Source organism: Mustela lutreola, chromosome 15 (genome assembly GCF_030435805.1).
Source record: "Mustela lutreola isolate mMusLut2 chromosome 15, mMusLut2.pri, whole genome shotgun sequence".
Taxonomy (NCBI): domain Eukaryota; kingdom Metazoa; phylum Chordata; class Mammalia; order Carnivora; family Mustelidae; genus Mustela; species Mustela lutreola.
Window position 1 is genome coordinate 56,232,448 of NC_081304.1, and position 22,541 is coordinate 56,254,988.

Consider the following 22,541-nt stretch of genomic DNA (forward strand, 5'->3'; position numbering starts at 1 on the left):
ACATTGAATGCCTAAACTTTAACAGGAAACAGGAAGAAATCAAGACCTGAACGTGAAAAGTTCTTTCTCTTCTAGGAAGAAAAATCTCCCAAAGTTATAAGGCAACAATTCTCCACTCCCTAATTTCCCATGATGCTTTAGGGTCGCCCAGGCAAAAGGGTCTCACTTTAGTTTTTTGGCCATATGTTGGGCTTCCAGTTGTGGGTGCTGATAGGTGCTCCTTTCCAAATGCATGAAGTGTCAGCGTGGAAGACATGCATTCCTTTCCATGCACTCTGTATCCTTTCCTCTTGGTAACTGACTCCCCTCTCACTGTGAGTCTAGTGGGGATGTCCTTCAAGCATCTGCACCTCCTCTTGCTCTAGGATGTCACCAAGATTAGCCATCAGTGACTGCATTCCCACAACACCTGGACACACTGATTGGATTTGATCTGGACGTAAGACCCATCCTCTAGAGCCCTTTGGGGGCAGGGGAATAGAAAACATGGCTTCTCTCCAAAGAGCAGGAGTTCTAAAGACAATGTAAGCTTGAGGCTGCAGCCATGGGATTCCAGGCACAAAATGAGGACAGAATGCTGGGTGCCTGGGTGGCTCAGCAGGTTAAATGTCTGCTTTAGGTTCAGCTCATGATCCCAGGGCTCTAAGATCAAGTGTCACATTGGGCTCCCTGCTCAGCCGAGAGTCTGCTTCTCCCTCTGCCCCTCTCCCCCACTTGTGCTCTCTCTCTTGCTCTCTCTCTCTCTCTCTCTCTCTCGCTAGCAAAAATAAATAAATAAAATATATATAAGATGAGGACAACATGCTGCTAATTGAAAATAAGAACAAGCAGAGACAAACAGCTGAGTGGTGGGGAGTGATAGATGGTCAGAAAAAGAGAGAACAGTGACAATATTATTTGAATCTTTGTAGCCATCCCAGCCTGAAGCTAGATCCACCCCCAGATACTTGCCTTTTATTGCTTAACTGCTGAAGCGAGTTTCTGGCTCTTTTAATTCAAAAAGTTTTGAGTAGCTTGGGCCATGAGACACGTGTGGTTTCTAGGGTGTGAGATGTCTCCTCCCCCAGCACTCTTGCAGAAATGGCCAAATGCACAACTGGTGTTGTCATCACACTAGCCTGGAACCACACCAGGGACAGTGTCATCTCCAGTGAGACCTGCCTTCCCTCTCTGCACTCTGAAGCTGAGGAGTAAAGAAACCACTTTCCTGAGTGCAGTGAAAAATCTCACTATCTTGGGCCCAAACCAGGAGCCTGTGGTTTCAGTATGAGGTCCAGGACACTCTTCACCTGGCTCCAGTCATTCCTCTTTCTTGCTACATCTGGTTATTGGTGCAGGGGGCCACAGCCCCAGCCTGGCTGAAGCTGACTCCTAGCACTGGATCCAGAGCATAGATTCCCCCCAAGTTGTGCTTTGGCCCCAAAGACTCATCTTTGTGCATTTCCCAACTTGGCTCCAGATCAGGCATGAATACATTATTGATTGAGTGTAGGATTTTGTGAATATGATATTATTACATCCAAGGCCTGTAAATGCCTGGGTGTTACTGAGATACTTGTACATTGGGAAGAACAGAAGAATTACAATAAAAGTAATCCTTAGCAGATGGCAAGCACCTGGTATGCCCCGTAGGGCTTCCTGGCCAAGTTGAATAGGAAATGTAGCATAGGTCTCTTGTAAAGGTTTTTTCATGCTCTGAATTTAACATGATCAGGTCTCCAAAGCCGGCCCCATCCTACTCACCCAGCTGTAGGTACAGAGGAAGAAGGCAAGGTGGTGAAATTTTATCAGTCTTCCCTGCTCTGTCTGCTCACCAGGCAAGTACTAGAAGAGATTGCTCGTGGATGCTCATCCTTTAACTCACAGCAATTCTTCCTGGTAGTAACTCTGGTCTAATATTTTGCATTCTTTAACCAATTATTTACTAAACCCTTAATATATATCAATTGCTGTTCTAGACATCGAGGATACGGCAGTATGGAAAAAGTGCTACCCTCACTGAGCTCATGTCATTATACGAGAAATCCACTTAAACCAGATAAGCAAATAAAAAGATATTTAAAATGTGGAAAGTGATTTAAAAGAAATTAATGTGGCACTGTGCTGGGGAGTAGCTGGCAGAGGGCTGGAATGGCTTGGGTGGCTCATGAAGGCCTTCCAGAGGTGATACTTGAGCTAGATACAATGAATGCAAAGTAGTCTGTTGTGCAAAGAGCCACAGGAGGCGCATTAGAGCTGGAATAACATGTGCAAAGGTCCTGAGGCAAGCAAGACTTTAGGATATTCTCAGAATGTCCAGTGGGACCATAGCATGGAGGGCAAGGAGAAATGTGCTGTGAATGAGGTTGGAGGAGGGGTTAAAGCCAGATCATGTGGTGCTGACAAGGCCATGATGAATACTGTCAGGACTTCACAGTTTATTCCAAGGGCACTGGGAAGCCATTGGAGGGCATAAAGGAAGAAAGAAAGAGAGTGGGAGAGATCATTTGATTTATCATTTAGGAGGATTTCTCTAGCTGCTATGTAGATATTAGTAGATTCTAGGAAGGCAAAATAGGACACATGGCAGGAAGCTAAAGCAGAAGTCCAGTTGTTCCAGACCCTAAGCAACAGAATCAGCAATTCTTTCTCCCCTGTGGGGTGGAAGGGTTGGAAAAACTGGTTGTCAGAAAAGAAAGCACAAGAAGAGGGGGAAGAAATGCACCTTCCACTGACCTATAAGATTATATATAGGTCCCCTTACCTGGATATAAAATGAAGAAGTGTTATATGCTTTAAGTTCACAATTTAGCTTAGTCTTTGAAAAATACCTTGGAAATAGGACTCTATATCCCCATTTTATGGGTAGGAACAAGCTTTAAGACTTTAACTTAAGAAGTAATGAATTCAAGTTGGAAGACTAGAAAGTTCCTCATTTCTCCACAGAGACATTGATTTAATAATAATAATATGTGGACCCAAATAATTTTATGAGAAGTCCAGAATCCAGTGAGGAGGTTGCAGTATTCCAGATGAGAAACACACACACACATAAAACAAGAATACCCATACTGAAATCAGTAAGAAGAGCAATTTAACTCCCCATTCCAGCCCCTTCTCCAAGCTGTTATAGGTCATCATCAACAGAGATCACCCAGCCCACAATGACTCTCTTGTGGATAGGAGACTGGAGCATGTCTCCAACATTCTAATTCTTTTGGCACACTGCCTGAAGGGCCAATTTCTGTCTTCTTCACACAGAACACTGACAGAACCAGCATAATTCAGATGCCTGAAGGCAGTTTAAGAACATAGGAAAGGGGGTGGCAACATGGTGTGCCCAAGACAGCTCTGGAAGATTCAGAGGAGGCACAGAGACTCGGGTTTCTTTCCCAGAAGAAAGGAAGAGGTAAGGATTATGTTTCCAATGTCCCAGATCCTTGATGTACTGCTGAGAGACTGGGCTCTGTCATGCCTCACCCAAGCATCGATGGAACTACATCGTTTGTTAGGAGTGGCTAAGAAAAGTTGCTGATGACTTGGTGCATCCAATGCACCTTTGTGAGAAAGAATTTATCTTAATGTAATAAGAATACATTTAACAGCATACTTAATGGTGAAAAACTGAAAGTTTTTCCTCTAAAATATGGAACAAGACAAGGATCTCCACTCTCACTGTTACTATTCAACATAATATTTGAAGTCCTGGCCAGAGCTATTAGACAAGAAAAGAAATAAAATGCATCTAAATCAGAAAGGAAGAAGTAGAATGATCTATTTGCAGACCACATGATTTTTTTTTAATTTTTAATTTTTAATTTTTTATAAACATATATTTTTATCCCCAGGGGTACAGGTCTGTGAATCACCAGGTTTACACACTTCACAGCACTCACCAAAGCACGTACCCTCCCCAATGTCCATAATCCCACCCCCTTCTCCCAACCTCCCTCCCCCCAGCAACCCTCAGTTTGTTTTGTGAGATTAAGAGTCACTTATGGTTTGTCTCCCTCCCAATTCCATCTTGTTTCATTGATTCTTCTTCTACCCACTTAAGCCCCCATGTTGCATCACCACTTCCTCATATCAGGGAGATCATATGATAGTTGTCTTTCTCCGCTTGACTTATTTCGCTAAGCATGATACGCTCTAGTTCCCAGACCACATGATTTTTTATGGAGAAAATCTTAAAGACCACACACACTGTTAGTATGAACAAATTCAATAAAATTGAAGAAGTCAAACTCAATATACAAAAATCAGTTGCATTTTCTGTACACTAACAATAGATTAACCCAAAAGGAAATTAAGAAAACAGTCTCTCAGGGTGCCTGGGTGGCTCAGTGGGTTAAAGCCTCTGACTTTGGCTCAGGTCATGATCCCAGGTCCTGGAATCGAGCCCCACATTTGACTCTCTGCTCAGCAGAGAGCCTGCTTCCTCCTCCTCCTCCTCTCTCTCTGCCTGTTTCTCTGCTTACTTGTGATCTCTGTCTGTCAAATAAATAAATAAAACCTTTAAAAAATAAAACAAAACAAACAAACAAAAAACCCAAAGCAGTCTCACTTGCAATACCATCTAAAATAAGAAAATGCTTAGTAATAAACTCAACCAAGGAGGCAAAAGACGTACAATTCTATAATCTGAAAACTATATAATATTGATGCAAGAAATTAAAGAAGACACAGACAAATGGGAAGATGCCCTGTGTTCATGGATTGATAGGCTTAATGTTAAAATGCCTAGCCAGAGCTGATGGACACATCACCTTGGTGCGTAATGTCAGAAGATAGAGTATGATGTCACAAACTTGTGTTAACCAGCTTCAGTTGCATTTCTGGAATAATTCATACTGATTTCCCTACATGAATGTCTTTCCCTTTCTCTCTCTCTCCTTTCCTATTTCCTCTGGTGCTTTCTTGCTCTCATTTGCCCTTCATTCAACCCTTTCTTCCTCTGGTTTATGATCTTTATTTATTTAGGGAGTTCATGAATGATATTTCTTACTTAATCTAGAGGAAAGAGAGGATAGGAAGCAGAAGGTGAGCAGAACAGGGTGGGAATATCTGAGGAGGGAGAGGAAGAAGACGGATGTGCCTTGTTCCTATGACAATCATGGGAATCATATGGGCCCCTTGTACCCACATGAGATTCTTATATACAAGGAATCTTGGTGAGTAGGACAGTTACTGTTTCTAAAAGTTATGAGTAAAGTTCCAAGGCTGGGAACAATAGGCTCATATTCTAAAGAAGACCTTGCAGGATGTAGATACTCCCTCCGGAGCTTAATAAATGTGGGACCTTGCCCCACTGTCATCACCAACCAAAAAGGAATCTTGGGAAGAATTTTCTGGTGGCTTTGTGGGGAGAATGTTATGACCTTCCTCTCCCCCTGTCATGCTTCACCTCACCCTAAATCAGTAGATGGCCTGCGCAGGTGGAACTACTGGCAGAGACTGCAGTGTCTACAGACAGTAAGTCCACGTGGCCCTCTGTTTATACTCTATGCTCCTATAAGAAAGGTGTGGGGTGCCTGGGGCAAGATGGCGGATGGCAGAGTGGAAAGAGCAGTTAGCAATGGAACAGCCAGCCCTCACTGTCTGTCAAGGCAAGAATGTGCTGTTGTCCCCGGGTCCTGGTGTCACCCTGCCCAGGTCAAGTACTTGACACATGGGATTCCTAAGTACCAAGAATGTTTGCAATTCCCCAAAGGAGCAGAAGCTAAGGGAAGTACAAAGAGGTCATCCAGAGCGTAGGCCCCTCTATCTCCACACCACAGACCCCTCATGGCTTCTCTCGAAGAACTCATGCATTCACTCTACCTACTCCTCTCCCAGACCCACTAGATGAGAACCACCAGGAGCTTACTAAGACAGCAGAGAGAGAGCTCCCACAGAAAATGTGCTTTCCCTCTTCTCAGCCCACAGGCAAATCCCAATACACCAGAGAAGGAAGAAAGAGAGGAAAGAGAAGTCTCTTTTCTCCCCCCCACTCTAAGGTCTGACCTGTGCTGGGGGGAAATAAGAGGGGAGCTTAAATGGGAGTGGAAGGGAAGTCCCCGGGGCTGTTTGAATCAGAAAGTAGCAAGAAACCTAAGGGATCTGACACAGACAATAGTAAGGCCCACAAAGGGGGAAATTGTCACAGCATTTTGAAGGAAGGGATTGGACAGAAAAAACAAATTTGTGTTTTATCCCACTCCCAGCCCCAATGTGATTAAAATTAGAGTAGCAATCAAGACAATGGCAGTTCATACTGATGGAGAGCTAACCTTGAGGCTGCACCATGCTCGAAAACCGTCACTATCTTTGATGTGGACACCATGTTGAGAACAATGCAGGGACTTGCTGGGGTCCCCCACTGAGACTCAGGGTTCCGGTGCAGGCAGCCCTGCCTCCATGACCATGCTCCTCCCAGCATTAAGATACACCACTGCCATTTTCCCTCCATGACCATGACCATACCTTTTCCCTCTATGACCATGCTCCTCTCCAGTGTTAAGATACACCACTGCCATTTTCCTTCCCCTTGTGGCACATGAGAGGGCCTGGTCCAGGTGGCTGCAGGTACATGGTACAAGCTATAGTCTGGGGGCTTTGGAACCTCTGGCTTCAATAGGCTCATCTCTCCATGACAGGGTGCTGTGGTGTCATTACTTCTCTGGGACCCATGGTGTGAAAACCATTTGGTAAACATTGCTATGGGGGAAAGGCAGGGACTGAACTCACAATCTGTAAGCATCTGCTCTGAACCAGGTTGTCCACTTGCCAGGCCCAGTGATGGGAAGATCCCAGGTGTTCTCTCTTTGATCATTCTAATAACCCTAGGAGGGAGAGACAAGTAGATCCATCTTATAACTAAAGATGTTAGGCTCAGAGACATTCAGTCATGTGCCCACAGCCGTGTGTTTTGTACCTGGGTCTTAATTTATGAAGGTGACTGTGTGATGACACCAAGAGGTCAATACCACTAAAAGAGAATTTGAATATTCCTCACAGTGTCCCAAGAAATGAGACACGTGATTCACCATGCAGGTCTGTGGGAGGAAGACCCCCAGGTTTTGGTCAAGAAGCAGATGCAAGAGTGAGAGAAGGTTTAGGCCAACATGTTTATGGGGAGCAAAGCAAGGGAGGACAGGGTGAACTTAGAATTGGCTAGTTTGAATAATTTCAGTGGGGTTTTGGGCTACAGGGGTGTTCCCTAGTTGCCCAGCACCTAGCCCTGGGTGATTAGGGCAACTGTTGCCCCCTGTGTTGTTCTGGCCAGATAAAGGAGTTGTGGCTCTGGGTTGGTTAGTCTGCAAATCAAAGCCATGCTCCCGGCTGAGACTTTTGCCCTCCCTAAAAATTGTGAAGGCCAGTCTCTAAGATGTCAAGACTTCATCATATACAGAAAATTTAAAGATACGATTAATACAGTATGAAGCTAGAAAGGGCTAGAGTTGGGATTCAAAACTGGATCTTCTCACTCTACCTTCTTTGTGCCACGGATTGTCCGTACCAACACTAGCCCCTGGAGCTAACTTTTATGAGCTTTAGCACCAGCTACAATGGGCCTGAAGAGCAGGAGGTCAGGGTTGGACAGGGAACAGCACCGTGCTTGTCAATCCAAGTCCATTTCCAAAGTAACTGATGGTGCATAAAGTTAAAGATAGTAACTTTCCAGGCCTGTGCCTATTGAGAACACTCCTTATCTCGTGTCTGGGATTTCTTGGTGCTTTGGGGCAGAAGCCTGGCTTCTGATGAGAGTCCCTAAGGAGGGAACCTGGTAGCAGTGGCTCCTGCAAGCAATCTGAAGGAGTTTCTAGTGAGAAAACCCTGTCATCCTGCAGGAGGGGAGACGGGGGTGGGCAAATGAAGCCAGCATGGGGAGACCTCCAAAGGTTACCTTGTTGGGTTCTTTCTCTTTTTTTTTTAATGTTCTGACTCTAATGAGGATCAGGAGAGGGGAGTCATATGGAAGAGGGGAAGCAGAACCTGATGCTGCCCCCTTCACAGTTGCAGAGGACCAAAGTCTAGCCCTAGACAGGGAAATATTGAACTGAGTTTCAAGGGAGCAATTAGCAGATTCTGTCTGGTATGGACAACAGGTCATGAAGGACTTTTATTTATTTTTTTTAAGATTATTTATTTATTTATTTGACAGAGAGAGATCACAATTAGATGGAGAGGCAGGCAGAGAGAGAGAGAGAGAGAGGGAAGCAGGCTCCCTGCTGAGCAGAGAGCCCAATGCGGGACTTGATCCTAGGACCCTGAGATCATGACCTGAGCCGAAGGCAGTGGCTTAACCCACTGAGCCACCCAGGTGCCCCATGAAGGACTTTTAACTTTGATTTTTGTGTTGGGAGACTCAAGTAGGAGAGGTCCAGACAGCCAGCCTCCATTGATTTAATGGCGTGTGCATTCATGCTCACACACCCACACCGGCACACACCCATTACAGTCACACCATGATCCTTACCGCCCACATCCTCAGGTTGCTGAGAAGGGCCAATCAACGGAAGACCCAAAATGTTCGACCAGTTTGCACAAGCAGCTTGAGAATGATACAGATTCCCATCCACTTTCTCTCTTTGATAATCTTCTTTGATATGTTCCTTTTTTAATTGGATTTTCACCTTCTGCAGACAGCTTTGATGTGTTCTGTCCTCTGTTCATTCATTCATCTGTTCACACATTCATTCATGTATTTTTCAGACACCCAGTGAGTTTCTTTTGGTGTTCCAGGTTGGAACGGAAAAAAAAACAGCTAAGATGCAGTACTTCTCCGTGGTTGGGACACTGGAATTTGGCTCCAGAAATGTTCTATTTTTCTGCCAAGCAAACATGACTCTAATTGGTAGATGTTGTGTTGTTTGTCATGCAAATGTGATTTCACTTTGAACAAGGTTTTAAATTGATGACTGAATTCATTATTTTTTTCATCATAAAAGCCTTACACTTATACACACACACACTCACACTGTATTTTCTTCATCCCCAAACACAGGCACGTGCCAAACATGGATGGGCATGGCCATCCTCCTTTGAAATTAATTAAAAACACTTATAATTACGTAAATTTGATTTACAGCAATACTTGCTCTCATGCCAGTATTAACTTTCATGGTCTGGCTCTTCTTCCTTTCCATTCCTTTCATTTCATGTCAGCATCATTGTATGCTTTGAGGCTCTGAAGTGGCAGAAAAGCCAGAGCGTCCTGACAGCCAACATTTGAGAAGCCCCCGTTTGCTGCCAGGCACTGTTCTGAACACTTTCCATGCATTGCTTTCACCAATCCATACTACTATATACCTAGCAGGTATACACTGTGTCATCTTTGTTACTGTATGTGTAAACTGAGGCACAGAGCACTTAACTTTCTCGAGGTCATGCAACAAGTAATTTGGCAGAGTTGAGATTCATACCCACACCACCTGGCCCCAGAACCCATTTCGTGGCTAGTATTCTCTACTATGTCCCAAAGCAGAAATAGATACCACCAATGGAAGAATGGAAGGTAATGCAGTCCCCAGACAGGAAGGATAGAAAGATTTCTCTTTAATGTGAGCAGAAAACCGAAATTAGAATGACATGACAGGTAGGGCTGAAGCTTAGTGGAAAGTTATTCTTGCTTGTCAAAAGAAAATGCTTCCCCCTGTGGGCACATGCTTCCTGCAATTACACACACCTCATAAACCTTCCATGTTTATAGGGCTTTTAAAATTATAAAGTAAGAGCCAAATATAAAATTAACCTCAAATGACCAACATTAGTGTCATGGGCTAGGTGATGTCTTGCTGATGCTAGATTTTTAAACCCAGGGTGACAGGGGTCCCACCTGCCACACGCAGTCCTTTTGAGCACACATATCTAGACTGCTGTGTGATCTCTGTGTCCTCCTACTGTTTTTCCTCGCTAGGGCTTTGGCGAAACTTTTGTTCACACAGAGAACAGGGCAGCACATGGCCTCACTCGCTGGGAATGCCCCCATGTTGTGTAGAAGTATACTTAGTAACCTACACAATAAAAGAGACTACTTACTGAGGGTGGGCAGTGGGGGGAGGGTGGGCACCGAAATTGCATTGCTCCTGAAAAACAGAAAACAAAGGCAATGAAATGAGTTTTTCTCAGGTTCTCATCAGGGCTTATTTTATTGTGCTTGGCATACAGTTTGAACAAGCTTAGTTATCTGGTTTCTCAATCTATAGCAGATCGCAAACAGTGAATTAAAAGAATGGAGAGATAACGCCGTACACTAGAAGTATGAAAAGATTGAGACATGCCAGCTGAGAGCCAGAGAGAACAGTATCAATCATGGGGCCATTTAGCATCACCCCCAAATTGCCCCCAATACAACTGGTCCCATTATAGTACAATACCACAACAGACACTCCCCGTGATGACTCACAGAGTCATAAAGGAGAGCTAAGTGGTTTCCTTCTCGCTCCATAAGATGTCAGAAAATGTAAAGCGCCCTTGTCAAAGATGTTCCCTGAAAATGATTAAAGTAAGAAAGGGTTTCAGGATTCAAAGGGCAAGCCCCCGTGTGGAACTGGCCAGGTCCTGAGACGTGACAGTGGAGAATTGATAATGTGTCATCTGCATGGGCTCTTCCTTAAGTTAGAATGTGAAGAAATAGAGAGCAGGGACTGGAGACATATCTCTGGCCTTTGTGGTCCCCAAAATAGACCGTCGTTCATGTCATCATCATCATCATAATCACTGCGTATTGTCTCAGGCTTCACACTTAGCGAATCGTCATGACATGTGTACATAGGATCTGGTAACCCACACCTCGTGACTTTGTGATACGGCCACTGCATTTCCCAGAATCCCCTTTGCAGTGTTTCTGGTCAGGGTTGACCATAGAGGTGTTTGCTTGTTTGTTTGTTTGTTTTTAATGTCAGATTTTGAGGGTGCCTATGAAGGGACCACCATCTTGTTTTTATACTCCTCCACCTTGTCGCTGGTCTGTGGACTCACCTTGTTGGACTGGGGCAGCAGCCGTATAAACAAATCCACCTTCCCCTGGATCCTCCTTCATCTTCACTGTCACCTGGGCCAGGTGTGTGTGGCTGTGTGGTAAAGGATGCGGCTTCTCTTGCAGGACAAGTTGGAACCCATGGACAGCTTCATGGAAGCCAGAGCCAATGAGGAATGACGCCGGTTCAGGTTGGTCCTGCCGGGCTCCCTTGCATGTCCATGGATTCCAGCTTGTCCTTGCTCTTCTCCACCTTTCTCCTTCTGCCTGTTCTGAAGCTTTCAAGTACCAGCATCAGGCAGGGAGAGAAGAGCCTCCCAGAGATGGTTTAACCAACCGCCACCATTGCATAAGGCCAAATCCTTGGCCTATATATATTCTAGTATGGCTTTCCTTCTGTGATTGAATTCTGACTGATACACCTTTCAGAGATGAGGAGAGGGAACTCAGGAAGGGTAAGTAGTTTGTCAGAGTTCTCAAAGCACATAACGGGGTGGAACTCCATGTGGGTCCATCCGTTGCGTTCTTATTCACTAGGTCATATGGTCTCTTGAATAAAACTTCAGTAAATGAGTGAATTCAAACAAATATAACATCTGGCATGGTGGGAGCTGCAAAGTAAGGAAGTCGTTTCATTTTCTTGAGCACCTCTTTAGTGCCCAGAGAGCCTGGTCCTGGCACAAGGCAGATCAGCTGCTCCAGAATCTGCTTTTGGAATGATCACAATGGGATTCTTTCAGTCCCGTCTATGACTGAACAACCACCAGTCAAGCGTAGGTAGAGCTATCAGCGGAGCTCTCTCCTCCGTTGAAAACACTTTCAGAAGTCTCTTCACTGACACAACTGTCTAGTAGAATGTGAAGATAAAGATAAACATGCATACATTAGTGTCGGAAAGGGCTCTGGGGCAGTGATTTTATTTTCCATTCAATGTGCTTCGGTTAGTGTAATACACGGCTAGTCATTTCTACTTAGAGTAACAATAGAGAAGATTAATCCAGACACGTCATATCTTCTGAATAGAGGCGTGCAATTTGCATATACCAGTGTTGCTAAACTCTAAAAAAACAACTTGACATTTACTTTCATTTAGGATTTTTTTGTGCGTGACAAAGTCTTTTATATGATTATCGGTACACTGGGGAATAACATGTAACAAGTTCTTAAATTCTGCCATCTAGTAATTTTGATTAAGAGAAACTAAAAGCAGCCCAAACATTTACACTAGGAACCGTTGTTCTAACCCTTAGCCAGAAAGGCTGGCTGTTGCTTCACACAAGTCATAAATAACTATTACTGCTTTTTCATAGATAAGGCCTCTGACCTTCAAAAAAAAGCGAAGGGGGAAAAAATACTTCATCCTGTTGTTTAAAAAAAAAATTCTTTTTTTTTTTACTATGTCTAAAAAAGAAGGAGTATTGAAACAGAGGTTGCCTGAGCTATAAGGTATAGGAAAACAGACATCTATGCACTAAGTTTTCTTAAGAATTTATTTATTTATGTGTGTGAGAGAGAGAGGATGAGCACTGGGGAGAGGCAGAGAGAGAAGCAGACTCCTGGCTGAGCAGGGAAATCCATGAGGGGATCAATCCCAGGACCCCAGGATCATGACCTGAGCCAAAGGCAGACACAACCGACTGAGCCACCCAGGCACCATACACGTTACATTTCTAAGAAACATGAGGTGAAAGAAAATCCTGGGTAAGCTCTAAGTCTGTACGAAAAAGCTAGATTTGCTGTTCTCCAGAAAGCAAAGGGCCCTGCTACACAATATGTAGAAATACTAATGCCTTTTCCCAAGAGTGAAACTCAAGCTTGCTGCAGCATCATATTCCGTGAAGGCATTTAAAATGCCAGTCCAAGCACAGAGCTGCTCCTTCCTCTCCTACCCATTGATGCAGTGATTTTCATGCATTTCTGGCCAGGTGTCAATGACAAAGGCCAAGAGGTGATGCAGGACTTCATCCCTGTTCTGCTGGAAGAAGGTCCGGAGGATGGCCATCTCCTCCTGGGTCTTGTTCTCCACTTCTGTGCTGCAGCTGCCCAGGGATCCCAGACTGCATCTTCCAAGGCCTTGAACTCCTTCTCTCTTTGCAGGTGTATTGTTCAATTTCAGCCTGAGCTGCTTCTTTGGCCTGCTTCACCCTTTGTTTCTTTTGCTTGTGGGCTTCTGACACCTGCTCAGAGACCCACTTCCTACATTTCCTATTAAGTTGAATGGCAGTGGCCACTGTGGGGCTAAGTGGAGTCTAGGATTTTTAAATGGAGATGTATCTTACTCTTCCCACTATTGGGATTTTCAATGTCAAAGTAAATGCTCTGATCTGGATGCTAGATCTTCTGGGGTCTAATCCTGGATGCACAATTAACAGCTCGGCAACCCTGAGTGAAGCCCTTCACTTGTCTGGGCCTTGGTTGGCACATCTGTGAAAGGAAGGGTCTCTAAATTACCCCCATGGGTCATTAGCGCTTGCCATCTAGGTATGGGACAATCAAATGAGAACTTACAGTTTCATAACATGTGTTCCTTCTAGGAAATATGTAAAAATGGAAAACAAATTGATCACATGTAAATCCAATCCCAAGGTGAGAAGAGTACTAACTTTTCACTTGGACTTGAATTTCCTAAGGACGGTTCCTCCACCGGATTTTCAAGATTCCCTTCAAAATGAGTAAGATCATATTTGACTAATTCTTGAACCTCAAGGAAGGCTCAGGAAAGTCAGGAAATAGAAGGGAATAGGATGGATGTCTGTCTCTGCAATGTAAAGATAAGATTCCAAGTCTTTGGAGATGGTCCCTGGGATTACACTAGTGGCCTCTTCTTGTTGAAGGAGCAGGTGTCGGGACTGTAGTCCCTGGTAAGTTATCAAGAGAAATAGGAGGTGTCCGCTCCTATCTTTAAAGAGCTTATGGTCATGTGGCATGTGTACTGATGAAACAGTATCTCAGAGCAAGAAGAGCCTCAGACATCTCAAAGTCAGTGGTTCTCAGACCACTGCGTCACAGTCACCCAGACATTCTGCTAAAACATGGCTTTCTGGGCCCTCCCTGTGAGTTTCTGATTCAGTGTGTTTTGGAAGGAGTGCAAGAATCTTCATTTTTAACAAATGCCCATGTGATGCTGACTCTGCCCATCAAGGGGTCATCCTTTATGAAACACAAGTCTAGGAGGCTCCCCACTTGTGCCCATGACCTCTAGCAGAGACTGTAAACGTTTCCATACTGTTAATTCATGCTTTTTACAATCTGACCCTAAACCCTTAGAAGGTTCACAAGACACCACCCATTGGAAAGGCAAAAATAAAGAGTAATTTTCATTAACACATTTCACAGAGACTTCATATTCCTTGACTTGGGTCTTTAAGTTTCCTATTAAGTTGAAAATTGAGTGAAAATTGATCAGTTTTCTAGATTGCTTTAAACATTGTTCATTTTAAGGGTTGATTCAGTTAGGATCAGACTGCCCTCTTTTCTACACTATGAATCTTTTGAGTCCCATTTAGACCAAGTATTTTTCTACCATGCTTAAACAATGGGAAGAGTCCATAGTCCATTCTATGGCTGGATAGCTTTTCCCAAAATGAACCTCCAACCCACCCATCTCCCATCATTCTCAGTTCTGAGCATTACACAAAGGCTGGGTCTTCCTGTCTCCTAGTTGGACATCGGTTCAATATCCAAAGGCTCTTATGATGTGCTCACATAGGCACATGGATTGTCCCAAACACATTGGTCATCCCAGCTGGGACTCTATGATTTTATCTGAGCTATTCCTGAGGTCTTAGGGGTTTGGGGATAGACTCAAACTAAGGCTAAGTTTTTCATGGATTCAAAAATACCCCCTGAATACTTCCTCCACATCAAGCACTAGGGAAGGATTAGACAAAGATGAAAAAGAGACAGACTGCCGCAATCTTTATGGGGTTCACATTATCATGGAGAAAAATATGAATATGTTTTACACTGTCCTTGACCTTTTATTTCTCTCTTGCTGAATACATTCCATTTTTCTATATGCTTTCCCATCTTAAAATTCAATTCCTCCCAACATCTTCAGATTACTTTATCTGGAAGATTCAGGCTATGTAATGTGAGTGCTGCCATTTACTTATTCAGCACCCACTTATTAAAATATGTTGATACTCTCTCAGGAGAGAAGCAGAGATATATGTTAAGAGCCTTGGAGGAATCCTTCAAGGTGGTCAGTGATGTAGACAACAAAATTGTGATGGTTCAAAAGACATGCCCCAGATTCTTTGACACTTCTACTCCCCCACCCTTTGACTTTTGAGGCGTACATGACAGTTTTAGCCAAAAGAGTACAGCAGAAGAGCTGTTCTGGGTCCTCCAAAGCTGTGTTATCAAAATCAACACAACTACCTTGTTTGCTAGAACATCCATGCTGGAAACCGTGAGTCCCACACAAGAAGCCCTGAGGCTGCCATATTGTAAGGAAGTCCGCACTATGCGTAAAGGACACACAGGAAATCCAGTGGTGGTCTCCCAGCTGAGATCCTAGTTTGCAGCCAGCATCAACTGCCGGGCTTGTAAGTGAAGGCTGTTCTAGATGCTTCCAGCCTTCAGCAACTGAGTCTTCCCAGCGAAGTCCCTAGACATCTCAGAACAAAGACAAGCCATTCCTGTGCAGGACTGGACCCGTAGAATCTGTGAGTATAATACAAGTTGTTTTGGACCACTACCTTTTGGATAGTTTATCATGCAAGAATGGAGACAAAAACACCCAACCATGTCTGTTTTCATTGATCTTCATCTTTGTTAACCAGAATTAGAGCTTTCCCGTGTCTTTTCTGAATCTCCATCCCAGTCCTTTTCTACTTCCTATGATCTGCTCTCCCAGAATCTGCCCCCCACTCTCTTCTCCTCTTTCCTCACTCTTTCCCCCTCCTCCTTTCTCTTTTTCCTCTTTATCTTCCTTCAACCACCCTCATCTTCAAATACACCAAATTCTCCTCAAACTTTGTTAGACCCTTTCACTTCCTTTGGCCCTTGCCCGACCTGGTAGTGAATATGCCACAGAAACAAAACACCAGCAAATCACATCATAATTTTCACAGCTGCAAGAGTCTACCCATGGTAAAAAACAAATAAATAAATAAATAAATTCCAAGCCCCCATGGATAAGTTGCTTATTTCTTTCCTTTTTTCTTTTTCTTTTTCTTTTCTTTCCTTATCTCCTTTTTTTTTAAATTTCAAAATTAGTTGTAAAACCACCTTAATAGTCCCATGGAGAAATGATTCTGCCCTAGTCATCAACCAAATTATCACAAGGTAATTTAGAGATCCTATGCTTGGTACTTAACTTCCAGGATTCTGTGTGGGAAAATGGAAAGGAATTATCCCTGTGAGGTGGAAAATCTGAGCCACAATTCTTAGTCTAAGTTAGGATGCTTTCAATTCTGCACCCAGATTAAACCTATATGATGATCTAATTATCTTTCAAACTCCCATGCTTTTCATTTGCTTTCCAAGCATACAGTGCTTTCCACCTCACTGGAAGAAGAGAAAAACTTATGTTAAAACAAGACCACCTCTAGAAGCTTGTTAGCATGCGAACTGAAACTTGACACCCTACAGTTACCACTGGCCTGTTAGTGAAGAAACCAGGGTTAAGAAGAAGGCAGAATTCAGCATCTGCATGAAGCCAAGGTCATGATGCAGTAAGAGAGAAGAGGGAGTGGAAATACTCACCTGTGTTCATTTGGTTGGAGCCATGGTAGAATGCAGAGAGGGGACCCCAGGAGTTCTGAGACTCAGAGAACTATGATCCCATGAAAAGATGTGCAGCACCACAATGGCTGAGGTCTCCCCCCCCACCCCCCAACAAAAAACATTCAATACCAGGGGCCACAGACTAACCAGCATCTGTTTCAAGGCCCAGCAGAAGAGCTAAAAAGGGTCCAGTGACCAAAAACCTGTCCCAAAACAAAACAACAACAACACACACACACACAAAAACAAAACCCACAACATCTGCAAAAGGTAAAAACTGACAAAATTCATTAGATCCTGGATCCAGAATCCTTTGGTCTTGTAGGAATATAAACCCACAAGGTTGTACATATCTATGAACATTGTTTGGATCATGTTCTTGGTTTCACAGGTACACCCACATGCTGAATTTGTCACATTGTACACTTTAAATAAGTACAGTTTGTAAAATAACTATCACACCTCAATAAAAGCCATGAATAAAAAAGAAAGAAAGGAAGGAAGGAAAAGGACACCGAAAAAAAGCCACTTCTTTATTGGAGGCACTTTCTGCATGTAAAGATAAAATGTACAGTCAGGATAGCTCCTGAGTGTACCACTCAGTTCTAGGGAAAACGGAATATAATTAACACCCGGCCTCATCTCGATTTTGCCTCCAAGAGAGGACGAGACAGGATTTTTCTTAAAGGAAAGAAATTCTCCTGTCTCTTGACATTTGGTTGAAATATTGAAAATAAATTGTACCTTGCATAGAGGGCCTGGCATATTCAATTCTCCATCTCTGTCAGGAGAGAAAGACAGGCACCTCGCTCTATTGTGTGATTTATAGCAACAAGCACAGGAGAAAGTATGTTGCCTTCTTTTTCAGGCTAAAGCCCTCTTCTAATTTACAGAGAACAGGGATTGTTTTTTGCAGGGTTGGGGATGGGAGGGAATGCTTGCAAACACCCATGTACCCGTAAGGAGAGGGAGACAGTGTGTCAGAACTGTGGCTGCTCTGTGTGGTTTTGCAAACCAGAGGGACCCGTCGCAGATAAGATACACAACGCAGAAGAGTGTGCATACAAGATTTACAGTTCCCACATGCTGTCAAAACTGATCATCCAAGCTGCCACCATGCTCTTTATTAACCCAAAGAGAAAGAAAGTACCTTAAGATTGAAAATACTGGGGGTGTTGGGGGGAAGGGGTTTGGTGTGTATGCCTCCTGCCTCAATTAGTTTATTTACGTGTTTACTGAACTGTCTCTTCAATGCCAAGGATGTAGACAGGATAATAGGAATATATTAAACACATCCTTGACAAATTGGAGCTCATAGGCTAACTGGAGAAACGAAAGAATAAGCAATTAGAACACAACTTACCAATTGCTGACATAGAGATATTTCGAAGGCACTATCAGAGACAGAACCGTAGCTGGAGAAACCCTGAAGAGCCTGGCACAGAAGAGGACCAGTGGGCAGGTATTCAAGGAGGAGTTGAAAGGAGAGTAAAAGGCACCTGTGGGGGCTCAGTCGGTGAAGCGTCTGCCTTTGGTTCAGGTCATGATCTCAAAATCCTGGGATCAAGCCCTGCATCAGGCTCCCTGCTCAGTGAGGAGTCTTCTCTCTCTGCCCCTTCCCTGGTTCAAGCTCTCTCTCTCTCTCTCTCTCAAATAAATAAAATCTTTACAAAAAATAAATAAAATAAAATGGAAGAATAAAGAAGATGCACTGATACGTTCCAGGCATAGAGAAGAGTTAACACACGAAGCGTTATGTGTGAATTCTGTGTATGTGTGGATTAACACTTCACAAATGAAAACTTGACCAACACTAGGGAGTTCTGTGTGTCAGGTATGAGATGGTTGGTGGCAATTATGTGGGGTGGGAAGTCTCCTCTTGATGTGGAGGGTAACAGTGCAGGAAGACCAATGGGGAATTTGAAGGACAACCATGTTGATACACCCGGGCATGGCAGCTACACCAAACAGCGGGTTGGACACTGCTGCACATGCCCCACTATCCCACAGAACAATGGATCAACCAGGTGTGTTGCGCTGGGAACGGGACCATTTGCCAACCAGGTACCTGACTCAATGGCTTTACCTATAAAAGACATTGCTCCATCATGCAGCTGACCTGATCTTATCTGTGGCTGTAGGTCTCTCTCAAGTCCTCAGGCTACTCTCAAGCTTAAGACCTCGATGAGATGATTTCAGAAGAATCTATTCATCCAGTTTGGTGAGCAAATTCTAGACACAGAGAGAAGCTTTATTGTTCAAAGATGAAAAAATAGAAACAAGATAATAGGGGACCTATGAAAAGATCCTAAATACAGATGGATAGTATAATACTTATGAAGCAAAAGAAGGACATTCTTTTTAAGGATTTACTGCATAAATTTTAGACATTTGTCTTGTATTGTCAACAATATTAAAACAAAAGACAACAGAGTGAGATCAAAAGGCAGCTGCTGAGAAGGAATTATAAAAAGGGAACTAGATGAGATAAGCAGAGATTGTTACTATTAAATGTGTGAAAAGAGAAATTTTAAATGCATTAAAAAAGTAAAAGAATCAACAGAGCAAAAGAAAATCACATCTGCAATGTGGAAGACAATTTTGAGGAATTCACCCATTTCAAGAGGAAATGGAAAAAATAAAATAAAATCATGAAAGGGACAATGCTGAAAACAGAAAACAAAAAGGAGAGATCCAAACAGTGTATTTGATGGGAAAAATAAAGCAAATAGAGCAGAAGCAAATACCAACAATTTAGTAAAAGAAAAATCTCCTTAAACGGACAACCCGAGCTGTGAATTCCAAAGCTTCCATGAATATTAGAGTCCCTTCTACGTACAGATACATCTTGAACTTTAGTGGTTGTTGTTGCAGGAAAGGTTAGGAACCAGCTCTTGCACAGTTTTATAAAAGCCTTGTAAGCTCTATCAACCCTGTGGTGTTGCTGGCTCTTCTAAGTAAAGGGCTGGGATCTTTCCCCCTTTATAATCCTTAATGTTCTTAAAGGGGTTCATATAGTATGAAGGGTAAGAGCTTTTTCCTCAGGCCCTCAGTGGGTTTCTGCATGCAAGTTTGGGGGTAGAAGTCTACACCTTCCTCTAGTCGGACAGTTGGGTGGTGTCGGGGTGGCAAAGGAAAGGGGAAGGTACTCCATATAGAATGGAGGAATGTAGAATTTCTGGAGGTGAAGAGAATGGAGAGACCATCCAGAAAGGAGGAGAGGGAAAAATAGAGCTGGGGAAAACAGAGACAGTAGGGCTAAGTCTACAGAAATAGCACCTGTAGATGAAGTCACTTGGAGTCATTAGACTTGGAGTCTAGCCAGGACCTGCAGAAGCACTTTGGGAGGACAGTAAAACTAACTGGTGTCCATGACAATTGGGCTTGGGTCCCCAACAACAGTGACCTCCCAAGTGACAACTACTTCTACCATGTTTCCTCTCTGAATAGACCCACCTGTGTTCTTGACAACTCCCTTCACACTGTCATTCATTCTTTCATGTGACAGCCACTGAGATGGGGCTGGGGACAAAGTGGAAAGCAAAAAACAGATGGGTCATGGGGCTTAATGTCCAGTGTTGAGGATAGATCATAAGTCATCACGGTGTCAAGTTTATAATTACAAGTTGATGTTAAGTGCTAGGAAGGGAAGTAATGTCGGTCTCCGAGAGCAGATAAAAGGGATTCCATCATAGACAAGGGGGTCAGAGGAGGTCTTCATGAAAGAATGATGCTCTAGCAGAGTGGTGCGAGTGGCATTCTTGGCATTTAGGCTTCATCATAAGACCAGTGGAAAGCCACTGAACATTTCTAAGTGGAGGTTAAATACATGACCCTGTACTGTGAAAAAGAGGTTGGAGGGCTTAGAGTAGATGTGGCAAGACTAATTAGGAGTCTGTAGGAGTCCAGCCATGAGTGATGATGGCTTGGATCCCAGTTATGGCGGTGGTGATGGCAAGACATGATCCGGGTACTTAGGAGGTAAAATTGGCAAGGCTTGGGGTAGATCCAGTGTGAGGCACTAGGGTGAATAAGGTTTCCTGAATTTCTGTCCTGCTCCATGAGATCCCATTTCCATGTAGAGGTTCAGAGTAAGCAAGCAAGTTAGATGGAGAAAGGAACATTCATGAGCCATAGTTTTGTCCTTTCTCTGGCCCCTGAATGGCATCTCCCAATTCCTGTCATTAATTAAAGATAAGGGAACGGGAATCTTCTTTCAGGAAATTCCTTGGAACCTCTAGCTAACCACAGAGAGACCCTCATTCTGCTGAGTCGCAGTTTAGGTTGCAGGGCACCTCAAACCCTCTGGGAAGCTCTCCCCCAACTTGATGATGCAAATGAGAAGTTGTGTGGTGTTATAAGGTGCAGAGGGATTGACCCCATTAATCATGCCCTCCTTCCTAAAATATACCCTCACTTGGCTTCTGGGAGCCATTACTCTGCTGATTCTCCTCTCATGTCACTGGCTGTTATTTCTAAATGTTCTCTGCTCATCCCCATGCTTCTTCTTAACCTTTATAATTTGAAGTTTCCTAAGGCTAAGTCCCTGGACTGCTCTTCTTCTCCCTCCTCATTCATTCCCTGGTGATCCCAGCCTGTCCAGTGACCTTATACATAACTTATACCCTGATGCTTCCCTGGACCACATCTCCAGGCTCAACATCTCCCTTAGTTACCCAGCTGCTTTCTTCCCACATCTCCACTTTTATATTCAGCCTAATGTTTAAACCTGAATGCTTGATGTCCTGCCTTGCCCTACCCATTGTTCCTCTACCGGTCTCCCAACCTCAGTTCATGACAACACCATTTACCCACTTTTACCAACACCAAAATCATCCTTGTTCTCTAAGTATAGTCTAGGAGCAATTACTATCAGCTCCACCTTCCAGGTATATCTTGAATGCAGTCACTTCTCTGCAGATACCCACCATTATCTTTCTAGGACTTCTGCTGTGGTTTCCTAAGTGGACTCTCTGTTTCTGTTCCTGTATGTTCTCTGTTCTTCACCCCAAAGTCAGAGTGATCCATCTAAAACATGAACCAGAGTACATCACTCCTTGCTCTTCCCTCTCCAGTGGGTCTCATCCTATTCAGACCAACTTCAAAATCTGACCATGTCCTAGGAGGCCCTCAACTCACCTCTCCATCCTCACCTCTGACCCCTATCACCATCACTCACCCGGCTCAGCCACACTGGCCTCTTTGGTGTGCCATGAACACACCAAACACCCTTCCAACCTTAAGACTTACACATGTGGTTCTGCTTCCTCCTGTAGGGTGTAGCTACCACTTCATTCAGGTGTCTGCTTTACCTTCACTTCCTCAAAGAGACCTCCTTAATAGTATTTTTAAAAAAAAAAAACACCTATCTCCTGTCATGCTGTATTTTCCTTCAGAGCATGTATCATACTCTGACATAATGACTTTCAATTATTTGCATCTTTGTTAGTTTCTTCTAAGAAAATATTAGTTCAGGAAGTCAGGGACCATGCCTACCTAATGTGCTGCTGAAACCCAGTGCCTGGTACAGTGTCTAGCTTGTAGTAGGTGCTCAATAAACATGTGTTGAATAGTTGAGTGAATGGATTCCTGGTTCTATTTTAAGAACGTTAAGCAAAGAAACACCTGTGGGGTACAAAGAGTGTATACAGGGAAACAATGGCCATCTGAAAGTGTTATGTGAGTTTTGGAACAGGTTGAGGAATGTTGGGGAGAAGCAGACTGGAGATAGGGGAAAGCAAGTGGCAATTTTTTTTAAATGGGGGGGGGATTTATGGTGTCTTGTTGAGAGGAAGGAGGGTAAAACAAAAACAGAGAGTAAAGGTATTGAACTTCCTGAGTCTGCAGAAACCTTGAAGTGGGAAAGTAC